Source organism: Ovis aries, chromosome 1 (genome assembly GCF_016772045.2).
Source record: "Ovis aries strain OAR_USU_Benz2616 breed Rambouillet chromosome 1, ARS-UI_Ramb_v3.0, whole genome shotgun sequence".
NCBI lineage: Eukaryota > Metazoa > Chordata > Mammalia > Artiodactyla > Bovidae > Ovis > Ovis aries.
This window is the reverse complement of record NC_056054.1, coordinates 97,470,238-97,497,722: the sequence shown is the minus strand read 5'-3', so window position 1 is coordinate 97,497,722 and position 27,485 is coordinate 97,470,238. Positions and strand designations below refer to the sequence as shown.

At 42.4% G+C, this 27,485-nt stretch overlaps 1 protein-coding gene across 2 annotated transcripts in view; it reads left to right on the top strand.

Moving 5' to 3' along the window:
• NOTCH2 (notch receptor 2) overlaps positions 1–27,485 on the top strand; it is a 212,622-nt gene that overhangs the window by 5,271 nt on the left and 179,866 nt on the right. The gene's annotated exons all lie outside the window — the stretch shown is intronic.

Genomic DNA, 27,485 nt, shown 5'->3' with positions numbered 1-27,485 from the left:
TTCCGTCCATGGGATTCTCCAGGCAAGAATACTGGAGTGGGTTGCCATGCACTTCTCCAAGGGATCTTCCCAACCCAAAGATAGAAGCTGCATCTCCTTACATCTCCTGCCTTAGCAGGCTGCTTGTTTACCACTAGCGCCACCTGGGAAGCCAAGTCTTAGTCCTACACCCCCTTAAAAATTTAGTCCATCCATTGCTACAAAGAATTTTAAAGCAGAATCAATCCGTATACTTCAACTTAACATTTATTAAGTGCCTATTCTATGTCAGGCGGTTTTCTACATATTTAATGTGTATGAACTTATTTGAATTTCGTCAGACTCTATGAGGTAGGTACCATTATTGTTTCTATTTTACCTAGGAGGGAATAGGGGCACAGAGAAGTAACTTGTCCAAGATCTCCCAGGTAGTGGGTGACAATCCGGAGTCCTGCCCAGATAGTCTGAGCCACATCGGTAGACAGCGTATACTACCTTAGCTCTGCAGACTTTGTTTTCCCAGTATACATCTCCAAGTAAATGGTTTGTCCAAACAGCTCTTAGATGTTTAAATGTTTGGCACCTGTTTGTTACATGCTTATCTACTACCCTTCAAAATTCGTTAACTTTGTTTCTAAAAGCCACATGCTTAGTTTTTTAAATCATCTTTTGCTGTCTTCTTTTCCACAAGAGATAATTGTTTGGATAATAACCTTTTAAGAAATGAAAAAAGTATAGAATTACTTTTGTGAGGGAAAAATGGTAGCAGGCTATTCTTACATGAGCTGAGAGTCAGCATCTCAGATGCTTTTTGTTTTTTTTTGAAGTATAGTTGATTTTTTGGGCTTCCCAGTGTCTCAGAGAAAAAGAATCCAACTGCAATGCAGGAGAGGCAGATTCGATCCCTGGGTCAGGAAGATGCACCAGAGGTGGGCTTGGCAACCCACTCCAGTATTCTCGCTTAGAGAATCCCCATGGACAGAGGAGCTTAGGGGGCTACAGTCCATGGGGTCACAAAGAGTTGGACACAACTGGGTGACTAAGCACAGCACACAGCACAGCATTTTAGTAGCCCTTATCATGCTGTTTTCTCCAGCTTCTTCTAGGACTATGATGGGGAGGAGAAACTCATCTGGCATGTCGTTTCTCCTTCCCATTATTATTTCTTGCATAGGATATTAAAAGAAAGCTATTTGAAAATCTCACTTTGGTGATGAGGAAAGGAACAGTAAGTACAATCCTGTATACTGGGAATTTTTCTAGAATTATCTTTACTTTCTTCATGAGATAAAAGAGAACCTAAAGTTACACTGTAAATTGTTTAAGTTTCAGACAGTGCTGTTTGGTTTGAAACATGCTGTGAATTTTAGAACTTTCTTTAGAACTTTGGTAACCTGGCCAGGGCACTTTTTTTGTTCCTCAAGATTATTAATCTTATACCCCCAAATATATTTCATATGTAGTTTGACAAATGACAATTAGATGCTCTTCATGGGTTTGGGGTAAATGAGCCAATAAGCCCTTGCTTAAATGACAGTGTCAGGGAGATGGACCAGTCAGGGATGGTCCCGCTTCTTCCCACGTATAGGAGGGCTGAGAGGTCAACAAAGGGGCACTGTAAGAGGGTGAGCCCCTCTCTGGAGGTGGAACAGCTGCACCATACACCTTGCTTGTTTGGATAATATTCTGAACCCCAAACCTACTCTGCTAGCTTAGTCTCTAAGAACAAGCCAAGCAACTGAAAACAGGGCCCTTGCTCAGCTAAGTCAAAGCCCAAGGAATCTCTAGCATCATGGGCTGCACCCGCCCACCTGGAGCATAAGAGTGTCTGTGAAAGAATAAGGGAAGGGTGGTGTCACCACTATCTCTCTCTTCATGTCCACCATACTAATAAACAGGCCTCATTTCCTCGTCTAAAGATCTGCTCTAAAGAAGGCATGACTCAACTAAAGCATTTTCAAATTACTGTGGCTGGTTAACAAACCATCCTGTAAAAGTATGCCCTGGTACAAATTTATCAGCTGCTTTACAGTAAAAGCAAACCCAGGCACGTTGCTTATTATGAGAATGTGCTCAGAGTGAGCATTTTATTTTATAAATAGATAGTATATTAAGAAATTAGATAATTTATATATTTGAGTTCAATACTAGAGAGTGAATCATTTATTAGGAAAAGGCTAATAAGACATTAAACTTCAAAATTTAGAAACAAAATCTCTGATGAATTAAATTTAAATAATTGTATCCCCATATCAATGGAGAAAGACCACAGTAGAGAAAAAAAACTGAAGTAGTTTGTTTTAAATTTAGAAAAACCTCTTGGTAAAAGATAGTAAAATTGTATTATCAACAACAACAACAACAAAAAGAGTTGAAGAGAGTTTAAGGTATAGTCTTTCTTGTTTAAGATTTTGTGTTAATGTGGACCATTTTTAAATTCTTTATTGAATTTATTACAATACTGCTTCTGATTTATGTTTTAGTTTCTTGCCTACAAGACCTATAGGCTCTTAGCTCCTTGACCAGGGATTAAACCTGCATCTCCTGCACTGGAAGGCAAAGTCTTAACCACTGGACAAGGAAAGTCCCTGAAGGTTATAGTCTTATAAAGAAAAATCAAATACTGTGAAGGCTAACAAAAGCCCTTGTCTTTTTCCCCCGCTTTGGTTAATAGAACTGGCTTTGTGATAGAGATCCTGAATTTTAACTTCTGGTTATCAGGCTAGTAGTACACTGATGAAGCAGCAATGTTAGAGTGTATTCTACCAAGTCAGAGGTATATTAAAATTATGAAAGGGACATCAAGAACCTGATAAAGCTTTGCGTATCCTGCTGAGCTAATAAATAGACAACTAATTTAAGATGGATAAAACTGTTGGATCTCTCAAGCTTCTAATGGTTTCTAAATGTATTTATCTTACAACTTAGAAGTTTTTAGTAATAATAATCTAAGTTCTGTGTATTTTCCTTTAAAAAAGGAATAAACATTTGCACAGTATTGTATTGTAAGAAATTCAATAAAGACTTTGAATTTGAGGAGACAACTCTGTACCCCTTCAGCACAAAGAACCTATCCTTTTACTGTGTGAACAATATAACCAGAATCATGGCTCACTATTCAGAGTGGTTTATATAACCTTTGGGTCAACTTGTGCTTCATGGTGCAATAAGCTCTTGACACGTCTATAAACCAGAGGCAGATTTGTTGTTTGTATTCCCAAATATTGACTGCAAGCTTTGGAGAAAAAAAAAAGGATCCTCCCTTATAGAATTACGGAATGTTAGAGCAAAAGAGAAGTGAAAGATGATCTTGAATAAACCACCATGTTATAGATGAAGAAAGTGAAGCAGAGAGTGACCCGCTGATGTCTCATCAGGCTGGGACACAGCCTGGCTCAGAGCTCGGTTCCCCTGAGTCTTAGGTCCATACTCTGGCACCAGTGTCATGTAGCCTCTCTCATATTGCTTGATGAATGAGGGTGTTGAGCATCAGGAAGATAAAAATGAAAGAGATATACTCGACATCAACAAGCTCAAAATCTAATAGGGAAAATAGACTTTTGACAGACCATCCCACTACCAAAAAGCTTTATGTTATACTCTGTATACTATTGCTAGAATGGTCTTTCTAAAAATATAATTTGGAACATTCTATCTCTGCAGTGAACAAAACCCTGCAGGGGCTCCTCATTGATTCTAAGGAAAATCTTCCTCTTTGTTCTCTGATCTCTTGTCTCACTGTATCTTTGCTGATACCCCAGGGGAGCCGTAGAGAACCAGTTGCTTTTCCCAAAACATGCCCTGCTGCTTCATCCTGTCGGGCCTTTGCTTATGCTCTCCTGTGCCTGGAATCCCTTCCTTTCATCATCTGTTAGGAGGGTTGTCTCTTTTATAAGACATTTCCTTAGGTTTCTCTCCTCCAGTCTTCAGTCTCACAGGCAGAGGTGGACACTCCTTTCTTTCTTTATTGTTCACCATGCCCTGTCTATACGTCTCCTATAGCACCTGTACTACTTTGTAATGTTGATTTCTTAAAAATAAATAAACAAATGTATTTGCTCTTTATACTCATGTCTTTATGAATTAGAGGTAAGCTCCTTGATGGCAGTACCATCTTCTTTGTACCTTTAGAGTATAACTCAGCACCTCGCTCATTAGACTCCATTGAATGAACTGCCATAGAGGCCCCCTACAAAGTGCTATAGGCTTCCCTCATCGCTCCATCGGTAAAGAATCTGCCTGCCATGACCTGGGTTTGATTCCTGGGTCGGGATGATCCCCTGGAGAAGGAAATGGCAACCCACTCCAGTATTCTTGTCTGGAGAATCCTGTGGACGGAGGAGCCTGACAGGTTATGGTCCATGGGATGGCAAGAGTCAGACATAATTTAGTGACTAAACCACAATCACCACCACAAAGTGCTATGGCAACACAACGGAAGGAGCAGGGACCAGTGCTTGGAGGAGTGCCCCAGGATGCACCAAGTTTTAGATGATTAGTAACCCACAGAGGAGAAGGCAATGGCGCCCCCCTCCAGTACTCTTGCCTGGAAAATCCCATGGACGGAGGAGCCTGGAAGGCTGCAGTCCATGGGGTCGCTGAGGGTTGGATACAACTGAAGTGACTTAGCAGCAGCAGCAACCCATCAGAAGGCATCAGAGGATGAGATGGCTGGATAGCATCACTGATACAATGGACATGAACTTTGGCAAACTTCAGGAGATAGTGAGGGACAGGGAGGCCTGGTGTGCTGCAGCCTATGGGGTCACAAAGAGTCGGACATGACAGGCAACTGAACAACAGCAACCCATCTAGGTAGAGGGGCAGGGGCTGGCTCATACCTGGTGGCAAGAATAGAATGTAGAGATCTGAGAAATGGTAGAAATGGTGGCAAGTTGGAAAAATGTTCAGTTTTTGTCATTTAACTAGAAGAGTCTATAAATAAAGTCAGTCAAGGCATGTGTGTGAAAGTCCTGGTAATCCATTAAAAGAAAAACATTTGATTGTGTTATAAAGAGCTAAAGAAAGAAGAGTTGCAAAGGTTACTATTCGAGAGTATGAATGATTAGGTCTGCCTGTCAAAAGAAAGGGAATGAAGCAACCGAGCGGAGCTTGTGCTAGAGATGGACAAGACTGGGAGCTGAGCCCTGGGCAGGCATTGCTGACCTGAGGGTCCAGAGAACTGAGATTGATCTTGGTGAGAAGGGATGAGAGCCTGAAGTGCGGTAGCGGAGATGGAGAAAAAGGGAATGATTGGAAAAACACAGCAGCGGTGGAATGATGGATGGTGACTGACTGAAGATGAGGAATGAGGAAAAGAGAGGAATCATGAATGATTCCAAGCATGTATCTTGAATGTTTAAGTGAATAGCAGTGTCCTGATATGAAATGCAGGAAGGAGAGGTTTCTGAGGTCTAACATTGAGTGTGTGATGGTTGTAAGATACTTACATGAGTAAGCTGAGAAGGCAGTTGGAATTAGGTATCTCGTGCTCAGAAAGGCACTTAGGTCATGAGGACATGGAGATGATAACTGAGTCCATAGGGGAGGATGAGAGCATCACGTGAGAGTGAGGGAAGAAGGTCCAAGATGAGGCCCTCGGGAAAGGAGGAGAGAGTGGAGGAAGAGACAACAATGACTAAATTGCATAAAATAAAGAAGAACAAACCCAATGTAGAGTCATGGAAGCCATCGAAAAAGAAAGTTTATTTACAGAAAAGATAGAGTTAAAGGTGTAAAAAGCAAAGAAAGGACAAAGGTGATGAGGACTGAAAAAAAAAAAATCCTAGGAAAAAAGTCCTGTAATATAAGGCTGCAAACATACTCATTGGGGGCTGGAGGACATCCAGAATAAGCCAGGTCCAGTGTTCAGCCAATGAATCAGAGACAAAGGCTCCTTCTGTTTCCTAGTCCCATCCAGTCCATAAGCCTCGGGTTAGCTTAAGCTATGATTTATGCTAAATAGCTTCATCTATTTAGGGCCAGTGAAATTGAGGGGGTTGGATTATCTCTGGCAAGAGCTTGATAAAGAATTGAGGGACTCTAACATTACTTTTCATTTGCCTGAGTTGAGATTGGGATAAGGAGGTAGCTGACTAAAGAAATCTTTTTAAAAAATGAAAAAGAGGGGGAAAATAAGAAGCATTTACTATTTAAAAAACTGACCTGCCAAATAGTCCTATAAGTCTTCATTCTCCTGCCTCCACAAAGTCTAGTGTCTATTTATAGGAAAACTATAAATTAGCATGGCCAATATAGGCTTCAGTGGGCCAGCAAAAATGCAATCACTATATAATTTGTTTCAGATTCCTCAAAACTCTTTTACTAAGGGACTCATTAAGTGAGGGAATTCAACCTGGGTTCTATGGGCAGGGTTGGAATTGAGGGTACAGAAACTGAGAGGCAGCACTTTTAAGCTTTCAGAGCAAATTAAGAATGCTATGACATACACGCAGGTCATCAGTTAACTTGGGTCACTGAGCAGGGTATGGACAAGTCTGTGGGCTGCGGAATTCACACAGCAAGTCACGTGGGGCGTGAACTATGAGCTAGTCCAGTGCAGGAGGACCAGGTTGCAGACCACAACAGCTTGAAAGTTTTTAAAAAAAACAAACAAAAAAATGTACATCCATGGCTGATTCATGTCAATGTATGGCAAAAACCGCCATGATATTGTAAAGTAATTAGCCTCCAATTAAAATAAATTAATTAATTTTAAAAAACACAGATAATTCGAAAAGCATAGATTCAGATCACAACCCATTTGTAAGTTAAGATTTCCAATAGTTTGGGACAAGCTACTTGACAGACTGCTGGAGCATACCCCCAAGAAATCTGGCTATAAAGCGGGAGAAAATTGGAAATCTGTGTAGAAGATATGAACTGGTGATGGAAATGTCCCAAACTACCTTCTCATAAAACCTTCTAGGTTAATTTTATGCTAGCTTATTTTTTAAGTTAATTTTTATTGGACTATAGTTGCTTTACCATGTTGTGCTAGTTTCTGCTGTATAGCAAAGTGAGTCAGCTATATGTATACATATATCCCCTGTTTTGGGGATTTCCTTCCCATTTAGGTCACCACAGAGCACTGAGTAGAGTTCCTTGAGCTATACAGTAGGTTAGCTTATTTTTTAAGTTATTTTGTCTATAACAATATGCCTTCGGTCTATATAATAGTACCTGGCATCCCACTCTTTGTGACCCCATGGACCCCCTGCAGCATGCCAGGCTTCCCTGTCCTTTACTATCTCCCAGAGTTTGCTCAAACTCACATTCCTTGAGTTGGTGATGCCATCAAACCATTTCATCCTCTTTTGCCCCCTTCTCCTCTTGCCCTCAATCTTTCCCAGCATCAGGGTCTTTTCCAATGAGTCATCACCTAGCGCATGGTAGGCACTAAATAGGGGCTTCCCTGGTGGCTCAGATGGTAAAGAATCTACGTGCAACGCAGATCCGGGTTTGATTCCTGGGTCGGGAAGATCCCCTGGAGAAGGGAATGGCAACCCACTCCAGCATATTCTTGCCTGGAGAATTCCATGGACAGAGGAGCCTGGTGGGCTACAGTCTGTGGGGTCACAAAGAGTTGGAGATGACCTAGCAACTCAACACACACACGCACAGGGACTAAATAAGAATCTGTAAGATAAGGAACAGCTAATCTGTTCTAACTACAACACACAGAACAGGTTGAGGAAAAGGTAGCAGGAGAATTTAAAGACTGTCCACACATAGGTTAATGGGACTTAACACAGCAATAAAGAGAATATCAACCTAAGAATTATTAGGTGTAACCTCCAGTTGTTCCCGTCTCAGTGGGGAGCATGGCCGTCTCCTAAGGTCCAAACCTTGACTTTTCTTTTGTTTTTCTCCCAGTATTCTGTTACTCTCTGAGTCCTAAGTATCTCTTTACTCTGACTTCTGCTGTTGGTCACCCTGCTGTAGTTGAGGGCATCACACCCCAGGGCTTTTGCAATAGCTTCCTAAATAGCCTCCCTGCCTCAGGCTCTTCCTCATTCAAACTTCCTTTCAAATTAAAAATCTGGTATTTTCATTTTTTTGCTTAAAAGCATTAAATTCCCCTGATTTTCCTTCTAAGCTTAAACTCTACCTAAGCTCCTTGGCAGGACAGCCCCTTACAAGGCCTTCTATCATCTGACATTTGCCTCACACCCAGCCTTTTCTTCTGCTCCTACCTGGTAACCCTTGAAGCTCAGCAACACTAAGCTCCTCCCTCGTAAGCCCCTCCCCAAGGTGTGCCATGCTAGTCCATGCCTCTGTGTCGTTGGTGATGCTCTTCCTTTTTACCTGGAAGGCTCTCCACCCCAACAGCCTGCCTACTGCTCCGTCTGTGTCAGCGTTCTCTTGCTCCTGTGACAAATTACCACAAACTCAATGACTTAAGCATGACACAAATTTATTACCTTGTGTTTTGGCAAATTGGAAGTCTGAAGTGAGTCTTATGGGGCTAAAACCAAGGTATCAGCAGAGCTGCATACCTTCTGGAGGTCATAAGAGATCATCTATTCGTTGTCTTTTCCAGCTTCCAGAAACTGCCCAGGGCTTCCCAGGTGGCTCTAGTAGTAAAGAAGCCACCTGCCAATGCATAAGAGATGGAATTCAATCCCTGGGTTGGGAAGATCTCCTGGAGGAGGGCGTGGCAACCCACGGCAGTATCCTTGCCTGGAGAACCCCATGGACAGAGGAGCCTGGCAGAGCCCAGCAGCAACATGCTCTCTTGGCTAATGGCCACATCATTCCAACCTCTGCTTCCATTGTTACATCTCCTCCCCTGGCTCTGGCACTCCTGTCTCCCTTTTATAGAAGGATCCTTGTGATTACAATGGGCCCACCTAGATGATCTATAATTTTTCTATCTTCCCCAAATTAATCACATCTTCAAAGTCCCCATTGCTATAATATTTACCTTCATAGGATTAAGACACACATATCTTCTGGGAGCCATCATTCCGTCTACCATAGTTGATCTGTCCAGTTGATCTCTTAAAGCTCAGCTCATATATCACTTTTTCTCTGCTAATCTTTCCATTCAGCGCCAATCCCTCTCTATTTTGTGTCATGTACATGCTACCATCACTGCATGGATTACCTTGCATTGCATATATTAATTCTTTAGACATGTGTGGGCTTCCCTGATGGCTCAGTGGTGAAGAATCTGCCTGCAAATGCAGGAGACACAGGTTCAATCCCTGGGTCCAGAAGATCCCCTAGAGAAGGAAACAGAACCCACTCCAGTATTCTTGCCTAGAAGATCTCATGGACAGAAGAGCCTGGAAGGCTACAGTCTGTTGAGTCAAAAAGAGTTGGACATGACTAAAATAACAACAAAAAACACGTGTATATCTCTATGAGGAGCTCCTTCAGGGGCAGCTTATTTATCGTTGTATCACCAGCACCTAGCACAGTGCATGACATATAGTAAAACAGCTAAATTAATTCTTAACATGTGCTGGGCAATATGACCATCCACTTTTATGTCACCTACAAATGTAAATTTCAGTGGTGACTGAAGTGTATCCTGAACTCTCCAGCATTATCTCCTATCACTCCTCGCCCAACCTTGCCTACTTTCACAACTGTTATACTTCCCCCTCACATGGTCACATGGGCTTTCTAACTCTTCTTGATCATGCCATGTGTTTTTCCATCCTCATCTCTCTATCTGTAATGCTCTTTCTCCAGCTTTTCTATTTTATGAGTCTTGATTCATTCTTCAAGACACAAATCAAAATTTTTCCATCTGCAATGTCTTTTACGGTCTCTTTAAGACACAATTCATTACTTCCTCATTGGAATGCTAGGATATTTTGTATATTATATATCTCACATTGTGTTATTCTTGGTTTTATACATATCTATTTCCCCATAAGAGTGTGAAAGGACCATATCCTGTTTTTACCTGTCCTGGGCATATAGCAAGTGCTCAGTGATATTTATCAAATTAAATTGAACATAGGAACAGATCACCTTGGAGGGGATGAGCATCGAGGGCAATGGGAAGGAACCAAAGATGAAGGATGCCCTTGAAAAAGGTAGGGAGAAAGAAGGAGAATGAGAAGACAAGTGTTCAGAGGACCACAGAAGTAGAGAGTGATGAAGACCTTAGTTGGAGTGACTGACCTTTAATTAAGGAGGAGAGTGTGAACAGTGGTACCAAAAGCCACGGAGATACTGACCTGGAAGATCAATGAGAATGGCTGTTGTACTTACCTGAAAGAGATCCTAATGGCTTTAGGAAGCCCAGGTTTTGGAGTGCTCAGCCAGGGATCTGGGTCCACTTCTGTTTTTAGGTCAGGAGAGGAAGGTTCTCCAGAAGATAAATGATTCGAGGAATAGTAAACCAGACTTCTTATCTGACTAACCTGTTCGAATGCCTGAGGACATGAATACCACAGCAAAGCTCCAAGTCAGGTTAAAAGGCTTGGTTCTTTCATCTGATACAGAAGCCTCAAAGTACTGGAAGAACTTGGTTCTTAGAGAATGCAGGGGTCAACTTGATGTGTTTCCCTACAATAACCAGAGATTTTCATCAATGGGGCACAATGAGCCCGATAGTTCAGGGCTTTTTAAGATGAAAGATAAGCGTCCAATCTGGCTTCAGAGCTGGGAGCAATTTCTCTTCCATGGAGCTTTTCTGCATATTGGAATTTTTGTACATGAGGCATCATATGACCCAATGAACCAGTATTCTCCATGCCTCTGCCTGTCTTGAACCTTGCTCTTCTGTCTTCCCTCAAAGCTACTTTCTCCAACATATATCCTGCTTGGCTAACCTTTATGGCCAGCTGTCTATCTTGACCAATTTCAGAACTGATTTAGACAAATTCTTATGCCTGCCACTTGCTTGGATTTTTCCCCAAATTGATTTCATCCAGCATTCATAACAGTTCTATGATCTGTTTCTTTTATGGCCTAGATCAGTCTACTCTAGCCTGGTAGGCCACGTATTCTCAACAGTCCAGTTCAGGCGCTCAGTCGTATCTGACTCTTTGTGACCCCATGAACCGCAGCACACCAGGCCTCCCTGTCCATCATCAACTCCTGGAGTCCACCCAAACCATGTCCACTGAGTTGGTGATGCCATCCAACCGTCTTATCCTCTGTTGTCCCCTTCTCCTCCTGCCTTCAATCTTTCCCAGCATCAGGGTCTTTTCCAATGAGTCAGCTCTTCACATCAGGTGGCCAAAGTATTGGAGTTTCAGCTTCAACATCAGTCCTTCTAATGAATACCCAGGACTGATCTCCTTTAGGATGGGCTGGTTGGATCTCCTTGCAGCCAAAGGGACTCTCAAGAGTCTTCTCTAACACCACAGTTCAAAAGCATCAATTCTTTGGTGCTCAGCTTTCTTCACAGTCCAACTCTCACATCCATACATGACCACTGGAAAAACCATAGCCTTGACTAGATGGACTTTTGTTGACAAAGTAATGTGTCTGCTTTTCAATATACTGTCTAGGTTGTTCATAACTTCTCTTCCAAGGAGTAAGCATCTTTTAATTTCATGGCTGCAATCGCTATCTCAACAGTAGTGTGAATATTTCTTGGGGATGAAAAACAGCTCTTTTTTTTCCTTAGTTTTTATTTTTTGGCTGCTCGGTATGGCATGTTCGGTATGGGATCATAGTTGCCTGACCAGGGATTGATCCTGTGCCCTGTACAGTGGAAGTATAGAGACTCAACAACTGAATCGCCAGGGAAGACCTACGATTTAATTTCTTGAAGTATGTGTATGTGTATGTGTGTGTCAGTCACTAAGTTGTGTCCAACTCTTTGCAACCCCATCAACTATAGCCCACCAGACACCTCTGTCCATGGAAATCTCCAGACAAGATTATTGGAGAGGGTTGCCATTCCCTACTCCAGGTTCTTGATGTATCAGTTCAGTTCAGTTGCTCAGTCATGTCCGACTCTTTGCGACCCCATGGACAGCAACATGCCAGGCTTCCCTGTCCATCACCAACTCCTGGAGTTTACTCAAACCCATGTCCATTGAGTCCGTGATGCCATTCAACCATCTCAGATGTATAGTGAAGATATAAATACTGGGTTTCCCAGGTTGAAGGAGATGACAACCCACGCCAATATTTTTGTCTGGAAAATTCTGTGGACAGTGGAGCCTGGCGGGCTACAGTCCATGGAGTCCTAAAGAGTCGGACACAACTGAGCAACTGAGCATACAGGCGCATAGATATAAGTAGACAACTTAAACTGATATAACAATATATCTGTGGTATTCAATGTTATGGGGGAGCAATTAAAAATGTTCAAAAAGGATCCTTAAGAGGGCAACAATGAGAAAAAGGGTAGAGAAACACCGTGAAAGGTGTTAAGGCTTAAATTCAAGAGCCAAGAGAACAAGACAGTGGATAGGAAGGAAATGGAGGCAGCCATGGGTGGTTACTTGACTGAGAAGCAGATTGTGGAGAAGATTTCAGTCTACCAAACACACTTGGAGCATTTACTATTACGTGCCATGAGCTGTGTGAAACACTTTCACATTTGTTAGCAAAAAGCTTCTCTTTATTTCAGTCCCAATGGGCATGTTCCTTGTGAGAACAATAGCGACGTTTTCTGTTGAGACAGTGGCCCACCTCTCTCCTCTCTGCTTCAGTAGCTTTCATGCTAATTAAACACTTGGAGGTAACTCATTCACATTTTGCAACATAATAAAATGAAAAACACAGCCCAGCTTGTGTTTGTAGAAGCTCCTTTCGTGGCAGCCTTTCAACCTGTTGGGCAATTTAAAAGATGCAATTGTAATCATGACTAACTCATTAAGATGCTTGAGGGAAACCTGAACATCCTTAACCTACTTTTGAAAAAGAGAGGCAAGGGAAATACAGGAGTGGGAATAATCCAAGGCAAACAATTTCAAGTCTTTGAACAAAGGGCAGACTCGGGGCCCTCCTGGGCTGGGCTTGAGGAGGCTGGGACAAGAAAACAGAACGTTTCTTAAAGAAAGCCTAGTAGTGTCTGCTTGCTCTTCTAGAGTGCGACCTTTATTTGGTTGTTTGTTTTGACTTTTAAAGTGCCCCTCTTTGTTCTCTCATGGCATTCATTAAGAATTTACCACTGAGTCCTGGCTTTTTATCCTAGTCAGATCATCTCTTTTATGTATTCAGCCCATGTACTTGACTCTGAGCGTTCTTGCTTTCCTTCTTTCCTGCTTTTGTCCTCAATGCTGAAGCTGGGATGATGGTGGTGGTGGAAGGCTGAAGGGTAAAGATGAATGAGCCACAGTGTCCACTGAGAATCCATAGCCAACTCTTGGCAACTTATCGGGGGTAAATCTTGTCTTCAACTTCTTGTTGACTTTATCACCCACTCAATGTGCTTAACTTTGATGGATGTTATCATCAGCTCTGTTTGTTCACATTGCCAAGAACACCAGATGAACAGGGAAATATTCAGGAACACATACTCTTTAAGTGTCAAGTTGACTTGGAAAGAAGAAACATCATTGTTTTACTGAATTTGGCATTGTTGTAGAAATAAAAAGTCATTTATATTTTGTCAAACTACTTGTGCATGTAGTCACAGTTTTATTTCTTCTTCCTGGTCAGATTTTGTACTTCAGAGGATGGAAAAGAGGAGAGGGGAAGATTTTTAAAACACTGCTTTGTGTTGCGCTGAGGGTGGCCTGAGCCATGGGCTTCCCAGGTGGCACAGTGGTAAACAATCCACCTGCCAATGCAGGAGTTTCAGGAGACTTGGGTTTGATCCCTGGAGGAGGAAATGGCAACCCATTCCAGTATTCTTGCCTAGAAAATCCTGAGTGATTGAGCATGCATGAACAAGTCTGAGCCACAGATAACAGTATCACTTTAAGGGATAGGGAATCATCTCTTTTGGGGAGCACCAACTAATTGGAGCCATTGGCCACAGGAGAAGAGAGACAAGGGTCGCTGGTGAGTAATCGAAAACAGTTTCTCCCATTCTGGGTAATTTTTACATTGTAGCCTAAATATATTTCTTAAGTTTCATAAATTCTTGGAACATCGTATATACCCAAACAGGTCTTTCAATATAGCGGATATTTGCAGACTGACCTAGAATTTAGGACACCTTGAATTTAATCCCTGCTGTGACACTGGCTGTGGAGAAGGAAATGGCAACTCACTCCAGTATTCTTGCCTGGGGAATCCCACGGACAGAGGAGCCTGGCAGGCTACAGTCTACAGGACTGCGAAGAGTTGGACATGACTGAAGTGACTTAGCACTTGACACTGGCTAACTCTGTAACTTTCAGTTATTTTTGGTTCTCCAAGATAATATGAATACAGTAATGGAAAATGCACAGGTGTTAGAATTCTTGCAACTATAATTATTACAATTGTAACAATTATTGCAATCTTACCCATACCATATATTAGCTTGTTGCATAAGAAGTCCTTTAACTCCTTTGCCTTGGTGTCTTTGTTAAATGGAGATAAAGATATCTGCCTTGCAGGTTGTTGTGAGGATCTAAGAGATCGTGTATGTAAAACACCTCCTCCTACTTATAGGAGTCACTAAATAAATGGCTGCTCTCATAGGAAGGTCTGTGTGGAGATGGGGAAAGGCTAGGTGACAAAAAGCATGGGTGTTCTGAGCTCATTAGCTGCTCAATGGTTTCTTAACCTTATGGCATCATTAGAGAATGAGGAGAATGCAGCCTGGTCCCATCGAACACCAGGCCTGTTTTATTTCTGCAGGATCTGGTCACCTCGTAACCAGGATTTACATGAGTAAGGGAGGTAAGGAGGAGGAGAGACAGAGCCGGAGAGAGAGAAAGAGAGAGGGAAAATGGGAAGCACGGAGGAGAGCTGTGCTCCCCGAAGGCGGAGACTCTTTAGCTTTCCGTCAGCAGTGGGACTGGAATGAAGAGCAAATGGCTGACGGCTCGCGGCGTGATCACACCACGCCAGACAACCGAACTGTTTCCTGCTCAGTCTCCGCAGATGTTGCTCCTTAGTCTGGATAAGTCCCCTGGAGAGTATTTTACTGAAAGAAAGAGGCAGCTGCATAACTGCCTGGTTCATGGTACTGACAAACCAGTGTGTCATCAAAGAAAGAGAGAGTCATGGGAAATAAAAGCCTGTGGTTCAACCTCCCAGTCACAGAGTCAGGTGGCTGTGAGGTGGCACGTTGGACTCTAGCTCATTAACACAGTTTCTCTGTATGTCCTCCTCCTCCTCCTGTTTGCCTGCCTACTACTGGGCTCCACTGGGTAGGCAGTGAGTGTCTACCCTGATCACTATTTATTCAAGCGCTATGTACTTTCATTCCCACACCATCGCACACCTACACTGAGTGTCTTCTATGAGAATAACAAAATAATAAGATAGACCCAGACTGTGCACTTAAGTAGGTCCCAATATATTAATAGTAATCATATATTCAACTAATTGATAAGCAGTATGTGTAATATGGGCTTCCCAGGTGGCGCTAGTGGTAAAGAACCTACCTGCCAATGCAGGAGACGTGAGAGAAGAGGGTTCAGTCCCTGGGCTGGAAAGATCCTCTGGAGGAGGGCATGGCAACCCACTCCAGTATTCTTGCCTGGAGAATCCCAAGGACAGAGAAGTCTGGTGGGCTACAGTCCAAGGGGTCACAAAGAGTCGGACATGGCTGAAGCAACTTTGCACACACACACACGCATGTGTAATGTGCAGAAACCAACTGTAGAGAGGCTCAGGGAAAGACGCAACAAAGTTGAGGAAAACTTCCCAGAGGAGGTGACATTGGTAAGTCCTTGAGCTAGCATTCCACAGGTCAAGGGGAAGACTGGTTTGGAGGAGAGGAGGGAGAAAGGGCATGTCAAGCACAGGAAAGTGCAGGCATAGAGGTGAGGGGCATGTGGGCCACAGCACGTTTGGGAACTGGCTGGTAGGTTGATACACCTGGAATGTGGGCTGTACCATATCGGGCAGCAGCAGAAGAGCTAAGTATGGCTGGGATGCCAGGGTTTTCTGTGGCAGCCTGTAGAGTTTGGATTATACTTGTATTTTGGATAGTCCTGTGGGCATTAGTGCAGTGAATGAACTGCAAGAAGGCAGGACAGGAAACTGGGAGACCCGTTAAGAAATCAATTGTGTAGAGTGCAAAGTGGTCAAGGAGAATGAGATTGAAAAGAAATTCTCTGGATTTGACAATAGGTTTCTGGTGATATCTACATGTAATTTCACTAGAAAAAAGTCATGCAGAAGTCAGGTTACTCAGCCAATGGTTCACAACGTACGGTCTTCAGACCAACAATATCAGTATCACCTGGTAACTTACTAGATATGCAAATTGCTCCCCCCCAAAACAAAACACTGGAGCCCAGAAATTTGTTTTCCCATGCCCTCTGGGTGATTCTGAATACACTAAAGCTTGAGAACCAGTGGCCTAAACAAATCTTTCTCCATCTCTTCTTTAAGGATTCCCTACTAGGAATGCTATCCTTCCAATAACTGAGCTGTCTTGTCTTATTGCACTGTTTTGTATGCTTTACCATCTGTCTTCCCCAATAGATGGAAGACTGTCAGGAGGAGGGACTGCTTTGTTCATCTCTATTTCCACGTTGTTTTCACATAGTAGATGCTCAGTAAACATAGGAAGCAGAAGCTATAGTGGGTTAAAGAATGAACGAAAAGGGAAAACTACTCCTTGAAGAAATTGGAGGTGAAAGGAAAGAGACCCATTTCTCACCTTGCACAATTGTGCAGCATGAGTTAAGGCTGGAAGATTGTTGGCTGAAGGGATTAAGCCAGGAGGAAGGGAATGATGGATGTGAGTGACAGCAGAGCAGATGGATAATGAACAGCAACCTGGTCTTGGAAAAGGCAGAAGATAAAATCAGAGGCCAGTGTAGCAGAATTAGCATTGGAATGAAGGAATGGCTTTTCTCTGAGATACAAGAAAAGGAAGCGAAGGTAGGAACAAAGGAGATAAGTTGTAGAGTTCAAGGGAGAGATGTTGGGGAATTTTTCTATACTGGCAGATGGGCTGCCAGTATAGAAATGGGGGAGGGCTAGGAAAGGTTACAAGGGAGGTGATGCCTGAGCTAGATGTCTTTAGTGAAATGGGAAGTAAGGCCTTTTGCTGGGAAGGAAACAGAGAACAGAAAGAGGCTGGAGGAGAGTGGTAAAGGCTTGTAAAACCACGGAGGTGTGGTAAGGGGTGCAGAGGCAGATGGACTGAGGTTAGAGAGCAGCAGTAAGGGATTCTTAGGGGCTGATTCATTTCAGCTGCTGAAGGGCCCACCCATTCACCCCACTGGCTTTGGCAGTGGGTGGTATGGGTGGATTGTTTGCAGAGGCTGTTTCTGCAATAGGATGGACAACTCTGGGTACAGGTCCCAATACTAACATAGAAAGCATTCTAGCTCCATATGTCATCAATGCTGTAGTATTGTGCAGACAATGACAGTGTTACTTGACGTATGACAACTATGTAGCAACATAGGGAAAGATTTATGGTATGTGAAGTAGCCGAGAAAATTAGAGATACCAAGGGAACATTTCATGCAAAGATGGGCTTGATAAAGGACAGAAATGATATGGACCTAAGAGAAGCAGAAGATATTAAGAAGAGGTGGCAAGAATACACAGAAGAACTGTACAAAAAAGAGCTTCATGACCAGGTAATCACGATGGTGTGATCACTCACCTAGAGCCAGACGTCCCGAATGTGAAGTCAAGTGGGCCTTAGAAAGCATCACTACGAACAAAGCTAGTGGAGGTGATGGAATTCCAGTTGAGCTATTTCAGATCCTGTAGGATGATACTGTGAAAGTGCTGCACTCAATATGCCAGCAAATTTGGAAAGCTTAGCAGTGGCCACAGGACTGGAAAAGGTCAGTTTTCATTCCAATCCCAAAGAAAGGCAGTGCCAAAGAATGTTCAAACTACCGCACAGTCGTACTCATCTCAAACTGTAGTAATGCTCAAAATTCTCCAAGCCAGCCTTCAGCAATAGGTGAATACCAGACCACCTGACCTGCCTCTTGAGAAATCTATATGCAGGTCAGGAAGCAACAGTTAGAACTGGACATGGAACAACAGACTGGTTCCAAATAGGAAAAGGAGTACTATACAAGGCTGTATATTGTCACCCTGCTTATTTAACTTATATGGAGAGTACATCATGAGAAACGCTGGGCTGGAAGAAGCATAAGCTGGAATCAAGATTGCCGGGAGAAATATCAATAACCTCAGATATGCAGATGACACCACCCTTATGGCAGAAAGTGAGGAAGAACTAAAAAGCCTCTTGATGAAAATGAAAGAGGAGAGTGAAAAAGTTGGGTTAAAGCTCAACATTCAGAAAACGAAGATCATGGCATCTGGTCCCATCACTTCGTGGGAAATAGATGGGGAAACAGTGGAAACAGTGTCAGACTTTATTTTTCTGGGCTCCAAAATCACTGCAGATGGTGACTGCAGCCATGAAATTAAAAGACACTTGCTCCTTGGAAGGAAAGTCATGGCCAACCTAGATAGCATATTAAAAAGTAGAGATATTACTTTGCCAACAAAGGTCCATCTAGTCAAGGCTATGGTTTTTCCAGTGGTCATGTATGGATGTGAGAGTTGGACTGTGAAGAAAGCTGAGCGCCGAAGAATTGATGCTTTTGAACTATGGTGCAGGAGAAGACTCTTGAGAGTCCCTTGGACTGCAAGGAGATTCAGCCAGTCCTTCCTAAAGGAGGTCAGTCCTGGATGTTCATTGGGAGGACTGATGCTGAGGCTGAAACTCCAATACTTTGGTCACTTCATGCGAAGAGCTGAGTCATTGGAAAACACCCTGATGCTGGGAGGGTTTAGGGGCAGGAGGAGAAGGGGACAACAGGATGAGATGGCTGGATAGCATCACTGACTCAATGGACATGAGTTTGGGTGAACTCCGGGAGTTGGTGATGGACAGGGAGGCCTGGCATGCTGCGGTTCATGGGGTCCCAAAGGGTCAGACAGGACTGAGTGACTGAACTGAACTGAAGTAGCTGAGAATGCAGGGGTGATTATAATTATTTGAAATGTCATGTGAAGGAACAACTGAATAAATATATCAAAATGCTATCAGTGGTGATATAATTGGTGATTTTCTCTTAATTTTTAAATATATATATATATAGTTTTGGGCTTCCCTGATAGCTCAGTTGGTAAAGAATCTGCCTGCAATGCAGGAGACCCCGGTTCAATTTCTGGTTTGGAAAGATACCCTGGAGAAGGGATAGATTACCCACTCCAGTATCCTAGGGCTTCTCTTGTGGCTCAGCTGGTGAGGAATCAGCCTGCAATGCGTGAGACCTGGGTTCAATCCCTGGGTGGGGAAGATCCTCTGGAGAAGGGAAAGGCTACCTATTTCAGTATTCTGGCCTGGAGAATTCCATGGACTGTATAGTTCACGGGGTGGCAAAGAGTCAGAAGCGACTGAGTGACTTTCACTTCCATATAGTTTATAATTTTTTAAAATATATGGCAATAAATAGAATCGGTTCTTTCTCCCCTGGCTTTGTCTCTTATTAGGTACACATAGAAGGCACTATTTCAGAATAAAAAGTTGTCGTGTGGAACCAGCCTACATAATTGTCTGACCTTCTCTTATGTGGGAGGCAGAAGCAGGGAAATAAAGTCCTTGAGATGCCCTAGGGTTTGAGGCTGACAAGCAAGATATTGGGCATCATGCTATAGGGAACCACAAGGGAGGTATACCGTTAAGCTCTGTCTCACAAGAAGCTTGGGAGACCAGGCTTAAAATAAATGAGATGAGGACAACTTTTTCACTTCCTAAGTGGGGGGTCTGAGCAATAGATGGGATTGGATCTGTCAGGCAGAGACTTGTGGGCAGGAATATATACCGTGCAGAAGTCAACCGTGTGCCACTGGAGGTGGTCAGCTACATGGGCTGTGCCATTGCTTGGCAGGTGTGATCCTGGGCAAATTCTCAGACTCCACTTTTGTTTGTGACGTAGGAGTAATAATGACTACTCATAAGCTGGCTGGAGCATTATAAACAATGCTCAGGTAAAGTGCTGGATGCGGGGCCGGACACTCAGGAAGTGCTCCATAAATGTGAACTGCTGTTATCATTACTAATGGTTGTTGTTATTATTATCTATAAATACTTATGATGGAGGAAATTGATTTAGAGCAGGGCACTCTGAGTTATTGGGAGGGACTTCTGGGAGGTGTCCTGAGTGAGGTTCTCTTTTACCTCTAGAATGATGCTGCGGCTTTACCCCTGCCCTTTAGGAGGGAAGAGGGGGCAGTGTAAGGAGGAACTCCACACTGGTTCTTCTTTTTCTAGCGTTCGTGCTAGTTCCCCACTCTACGCAGGTGCATATTACTCCAGGGCACCCTTTCACCTTCCTCTCCTACTCTTCCGTTCTGTGTTTCTTCTCTTCAACTATTCTTACTTCCCATTTCTTCTCACAACCCCAAGCTGTGGACGACCAAGGAACTCTACTAAATCTTGCATGTTCCAAGTTGGCCTTTTCAAAACTTGAAATCTGTCTGCTAATTCCAGTACTTGGAGCTTGCAGAAGTCAGTTTGTGTTCACCCTATCTACTCCTTCCCTTACTTACCAGTATGTCTATTTCCCCAACCATTGTCTTGAGTAAATACTCTAAAATTATAGTCATCAGTAGATAGGCAAATATTCCAGACCATAGGAGTTCAAATAAAGAAGGCTTTTTTGAGCTAACTATATCTTGCAAAAGAAACCAACGGATGTGTAAACTGTCCACAGGGCTCTTCTCAGCAATGAGGTATACTTTCCTGGACTCAGATATAGATCCTAATGTGGAAAACATTCTCTGTCTTGCTAGCTAGCATCTGTTCTTCTTTTCTTGCTTAAACTTTCAGTAAGTGTGAATACAAGGGAGTGAGTCAGTAGTTTGAAAGAAAAACAATTAGGCCTATGGTCTGAGCAAGAGAACAGAGTATTCATTTTACACTGTTCTTAACAGAAATCAAAATAATTAAAAACAATACGTTTGTATCCAGCAGATCCACCTACTGAATTCCAAGTTCACAGTCCACCCCACACTGGCAAATAATAATGATGTACTTTCGGCTTTGTTGGAAACTCTATTAGTATATTTACAAGGTCATTATCTTTAGCAACAGATACCTACTCTGAGCCCAGCAATTACCACCTCTGTCTCTGCACGTATTAGCACACATACACACCAATGATTTGTACTTTCCTATAAAATTACTCTTTCCCTTTTTAATTAGAATGTTTTCAGAGCAAACCCCATCGTTAAGGCCATGTACACTTTCATTGTAAATACCTGCTGCCACCCATTAATTATCTCCTGATGAATTACTCTAGAAGGAACTTTTTTATGCTTACTTTCCTTACTCTTGATGCTCCCGTCCTCATACTTAGTTATTTACTAGTTTGAATTCCACGTTAGTGGACTTGGATATGAGCTGCATTCAGATAGTTTAAAACATTTTTCCAGACTTCAAGGTGGAAACTTTCTGTATGCCTGGACCTCACTGCTCAAGAATTTCTTGGCTAGTGAGGGAAGAAAATAAGAATACTGGGTGGAAACAACTGAAGAGTTTATGAGAACAAACACCTTAACATTTCACAAATATCTGGAGTTGCATAACCATTTTAGTGACTGAAACACTGCAACTCATCCAATAATATTATGGTTTGATAATTACACATTTGTGGACTTATGCTGTTCATGAACTAGGGTGACATGCTGATACACACAGTTTAATTCTCTTTTACATCATTATATATAAAAAGTATATACTCATTTTGAAATTGAAGCATAAAATATTGATACTTAAAAGAAAGTTTTAAGTCAGGGACGCTCTAAAGTGAGCATTCTCATATTAACTTTCCTGCTTCTCTCATGGATGGCAGGGAATTTTGGATTGCTAATTAAGTTTCATAGGTGATATTTTCATATGGTACACAGTACATACATATGTAGAATATTTAACTATAAAAGGATAATCTTAAATTTTCCTGTCCTTGACATCAATTAAATTGAGATAATCATATTTCTAAAAGAGCAAAAATATGTCAAGGAGCTCACATTACAATTTCTTATATTACCCATTTGGGTCTATGTGCAGTTGAAGGGTCTGACTGCCTCTTAATTCTCAGAGCTAGTTTAAATCTTGAGATTAACTCCTGCCTTCTGTAACTTATCCTTTGTTTGGCCAAACTCATGGACCTCTCAGAATGTGTCTTTATTGGACACTTATTCCATGCAAGATGTAGAACTGACTACTGTGGGATTATAAATATGGATAAGAAATGACTCTTCTGTTTATACCATTTACAGTCCAGTTGTATAGGCCACCTCAGGTCATTTCCATATTGCTGGATAGAGACAAGACGAATTGAAAGCAGCCTCAGAATTAACCCCAGTGTTCTCTACGTTCCCATAGCCCATAGCGCTTTATCAGCGCTGTCGTTGTGTTGTCTGTGTGTTGGCCTCCCACACTGCGCTGTGATCTCTGGAGAACAGGGATTGGTGCTGATTCCTGTCTGCACTGCCATGGAGTCAAGGACATGTTTTGCAGAGGGTAGGCTCTCAAAAAATGCCTTTAAATTAAAGAATGCCTTCACTTGCTTAGGTGTCCTAATTATAAGTAGGTCAGCTTGTTCTGTTCCAAAATGGAAGTGATAAGAAGCTGTGTCCAGACCTCTGCCCAGAGGTCCCCTCCCTAAATATTATTTTGGATGTGCTTCACAGGGCTGCAGATGGGATAGTGGAATGAGACAATAAGAAATCTCAAAGAGTGGGGGTTTTTGTCTCACCTCTGTCACCAATTACTTCTATAACCTCAGGCAAGACACTTAAATGCTCTATCTCAGTTTCTTCATCTGTAAAATGGATAATAATGACTGGCTTAGCTATTTCCCACGACTGATTTGAGGATCAAATGAGATAATACACTTCCAAGTGTTTTGGAAAGCCTAAAGCACTGCACGAATGCAAGGCATTATTTTCCAAAGAAATCTTCCTTTTAATCCCTGCTTCCATAAACATTTCATTACACATTCCTGGGTTCCTGGGTTGTATGGTGAGATGTATAGAGTAGCTTGATATGTCAAGCTATGAAGTAGATTGATATATCAAGCTATGCTGGATACGTACTACAGAATCTCTTCTTCAACATGTATAGTGCTTAATCAATTCAGCACTGGATTGTCCAAGACACCTAAGCTTTCCGTCAACGTTGTACCTCTCCCCAACTCATATATATATATATATACACACACACACACACATATATACTTTTCATTAAACATTTATTTAAAACACGTATTGTTGGGCACTTATGTGCAATAACTTCTATAATACAAACTGGGGCAAAATAGATAAATAACACAGGATCTCTGCCATTGAGGCTTTTTTTCCAGCTTATTGGATCTGATAGAATAAATTACGAACAAGTGCCTAATTCTGCATTTGTCTTGGGAGGCAATTTTATGTGTGAGTTATAATTAGTAAAGACATATATGTATATTTTCAGTTTTGGCAAAACCAAAACTAGTGGTGGCTTTTATTCATGTTTTTCTACTGCGGATGGTCTGTAGACTTTAGTTTGGTCTTGGAGACTGAGGTTTTTCCCCAGATGAAAGTTTGTGGCATCTCATTTTCCTGTCTATTAGCCAAGTTATAGAAATTTAAGAAATGGCAGTAACTCTGTTTAGTTACAGGATCACCTGAATATTTTCCTGCCAGTTCCTCCTATACAGTAGAATTTGCTTTGACTAGAAGCACTGTCCTTGGGGGAAGGCCATTTCCCAATCTAGTGGAGTATTTAAACTGCTGAATACATTTTGGGTTGACATCACCAGGTAGATCCTGGCATCTTATGTCCTCAGATGCACCTCAAGATGGTGGTGTTTGGAGACACCACCGCAGGACCCCTCGCTTCTGATACGGATCATCTAAATGCACACAGTGGAATTTAGGTTTAGCTTTGGGGAGAGACCAGTAGCAGAAAGCACATTTCAGTGCAGTTCCATTCTGGTAATCAGTTGGGCTCCTCCCAGCTCTCCTTAAAGCAGTCAACAGCCATGGCTGCTACTCTGCTGAACAGTTTTCTCACTTCAGCTACGTTGCTCTTTTGTCTACTTATCTACTCCACCAAACCTCCTTTTCCTTCTCCTGTCATTCCTATATCTGGGAATAGCTCAGTATACTTCAAGACACTGAGGTCACTGCTGACTCCTTGGTCTACCCTTCCTCTCTCACCTAAGCAGTTACTGGACTTAGGAGTCAATGCTGGTCTTTTCTGTACATCTGGAGCCCCTGTCTAAGTTCTTATCTTCCTGGTATAGGGAATAATCTCTTATCTCTGTTGTCCCCCTTCCTCTATGCTTGTTCCCTGTGCTTGATATAGATTAGACCTCCAACCATGAGAAATTGTCTCTTCTTTACCTCATTCATCGTCTGGTCCTCCAGTTCTTAGTCCAGCTATTGCGGTCTGCCAGAAATCTTTCCCTGACCATCCCTGTTCTGGGACATGACACATAGTCCCTCAGCTGTGAACTCACAACATTCCACTTGTCACATTGGATACTGTCAGTTATTAATACTTGTCTCTCTTTCTTTATCCCTCAACTCCTCCTATACAATTTAGACCATGGTTAATATTCACCAAAATGTCAGTTGATGGGTTAAACTTACTTGCTCTCATCTCCCAGTCTTTGCTGATTTCAGTTTCTTCCCTTGATTTTTAAGCTCCCTTTTTGTTTCATTTTTGCCAGTTTATATTCATAGCTTTTTTCAAAACACATTCTTTCAAATACCTCCTCAGTCTTAGCCTTCTACTTCCATTCAGAACATTTACTCTGTATTACTTTTGTCCTTATGGGATCCTGTGCAATAAATTTAACACAATAACGAATTCAACAAAATTTATATGTGAACAAAATAATTGCTTTTCTTGAAACAGTCACCTTGAGAAATCACATACTTATTTTAATAACGTTGTCATAGCCACAGTCATTTCTGGAGCTGCTCTTTGGAGGTGATTACTTTTACATTCTTCTAGGTATATTTTAATAGTGACAAATCTAATCTTTGCAGGTGCTTTTGAAAATTTGTATACAGCCAAGTCATTAGGAATGGTATTTAGTGAGTAAGACAAATGATCAAGCTGGTAACCCCACAGGTCAACAGCTAAAAAGTAATGTTATTGACTCTTCTGAACACGTTTGTAGAAGGGAAATTCCAAAACTATTTTGACTAATTACGTTATTTTTGAAAAGAGTTTCTAGCATCTCAAGCTGACTACTTTCAATAATAGCACTCACTTCTCTATTATAAAGTGCTTATTAAAATCCAGTTTGGAACTTCACAGACCTGTGATTATACTTGTTTTATTACACTTGTTTGGCATTGTTTTATTGTACACTCTAGTTCTTATGTGGGACTTCCCTGATGGTTCAGACAGTAAAGAATATACCTGCAGTGCAGGAGACCTGGGTTCGATCCGTGGGTTGGGAAGACCTCCTGGAGAAGGGAATGGCTACCCGCTCCGGTATTCTTGCCTAGAGGATTTCATGGACAGAGGAGCCTGGTGGGATACAGTTCATGGGGTTGCGTGTGATAGGTACTGGGAATGAATAAGGCCATGGTCCTTGCCCATAAGAACTTCTGATCTAGTTGAGAAGATAGAAATACAAATGATCTTGTGTGAAAAAATAGGTAACAGTGGAAGATAAAGAAGCAGTGCAGTGGAGGGACTGTCTGCGGGGTACAAAGTCATTGCAGTGTCTGTAGATCCTTCTCAGGACTGAAGGATGAATGATTAGAAGTGCACCAACAGGAAGGGCTACAAGAGTCATTCCAAATCTGGGGACAGAAGGTATAGAGACTAAAACAAGAAGTTATGTTTGGGGGAATCTCAAGTCATTCAATACTGTTAATGCGTAAAGTTCACAGTGGGGCCGGGAGGATAAGATTTGGAGCCCAGTCAAGTAAGGGCCTTATATTTACCATTTTTAGAAGTTTGGCTCCCTATAGGAGCCAGGGAGAGGCTCTGTGGGTAAGATTCCCCTTCCCAACAGGATATAAACTCCCACATCCAATTAGTAATAGAGGTTTGCCTCCCCTCCCTCCCATTTTTTTTTCCTTCCTTTCCATTCTGGCATTTACCTCCTTACTGCAGGCCTTCATCACCCTATGCCTGGACTGTTTCACAAGCTCCTGACTAGTTCTTGGACTCCAGTTCACCTTTTGCTCCTGACAGTCAATTTTGCACAGGATCATCAAGCAACCTTTCTTTCCTTCAAGTCTCACTCCTGTTCAAAAACCTTCAATGGTTTTCTATGACCTGAGAGATAACCCTACCCTCCATCCCCTGCTTGTCAGTCAGGGACCGCATAATCTGGTCCCAACCTCCTCTCCCTCCTTGACTCTGGTCATTGCTAATAATGCCAGACTCATCTACTGATTCTCTTATTTGCTTTCATGATGGCTCTCCCCTGGAATGCTATGCTCACACAAACTTTTTGTTTATTTCAGTTCTTTTCTTACAATAACAAGCCCACTTGTACCCATGCCTGATCACATCCCCCACTCTCCTGTCATGAAAGTAAGCATTATTTTGGTTATATTCTTTTACTATATACCTTGTGATATGCATCCATAAATAATATAGTTTTTCTTTATATCTCCTTCTTCAGTTAGCTTTTTAAAACTATCAAGATTTTATCTCTATCTCTCTAGATAAACCTCATATTTATCTCTATATATGAATATAGTCTTTTCCATTGTATTACATTTCATTTTAAAAATATACCATACATTATTCATCCATTTCTTCATGGGTGGGCATTTAGTTTGTTTCCAAGTTTCAGATATTATCATCTTACGATGGGATATCCTTAGCTGATCTCCTTGTCCTATGCAAATTTTACCAACTTTTTAAGATTTCTGCTTTCATCCCAGCTCCTCTGTGAAAGAAGCAGCAAAGTCTCGGTCCTCAAAGCTAGCTTGTGCATCGTGTCGTTAGTATCAGTCCATTGTACCAGGCACACTGCAGGCACACTGCCACACAAAGTAAGGTGCTTAAGAAATGATTGCTAAATGAATGACTGACTGAATGAAGGGTGCAGCACAGCCCATTCGATGGCTCTGTTCATTTTAAATGGACTTTGGCGCCGTGGCTCCCACAGCCTTCTTTGACAGCACCGGTCCTTCTCTGTTGCATTCCTTCAGCTAGCCGGAGAGTGTGTGGATGTGTGGTTGTATGTAGGCGATACCCATCTCGCTGGATGATGTCTGTCTCTCCCGGAAAGTTCACTACCCTAGTGATTCAAGTTCAGAGTCTTAACAACACCCCTGGCAGAGGCCCGGCCCTGAGAGACGCTCCAGCGCCGAGTGAGTTAAGGCGCGTCCGGACTCGACGCGGGTTGGCAAGGCTGGGGGGTGTCTGAGGACTCATAGTAGATCACTCCGCGCGCAGCCCGGGCCGGCGCTTCTTCCTGCGGGAAACCCCTGGGTGCCGAAGGCGGCGGGGCCTG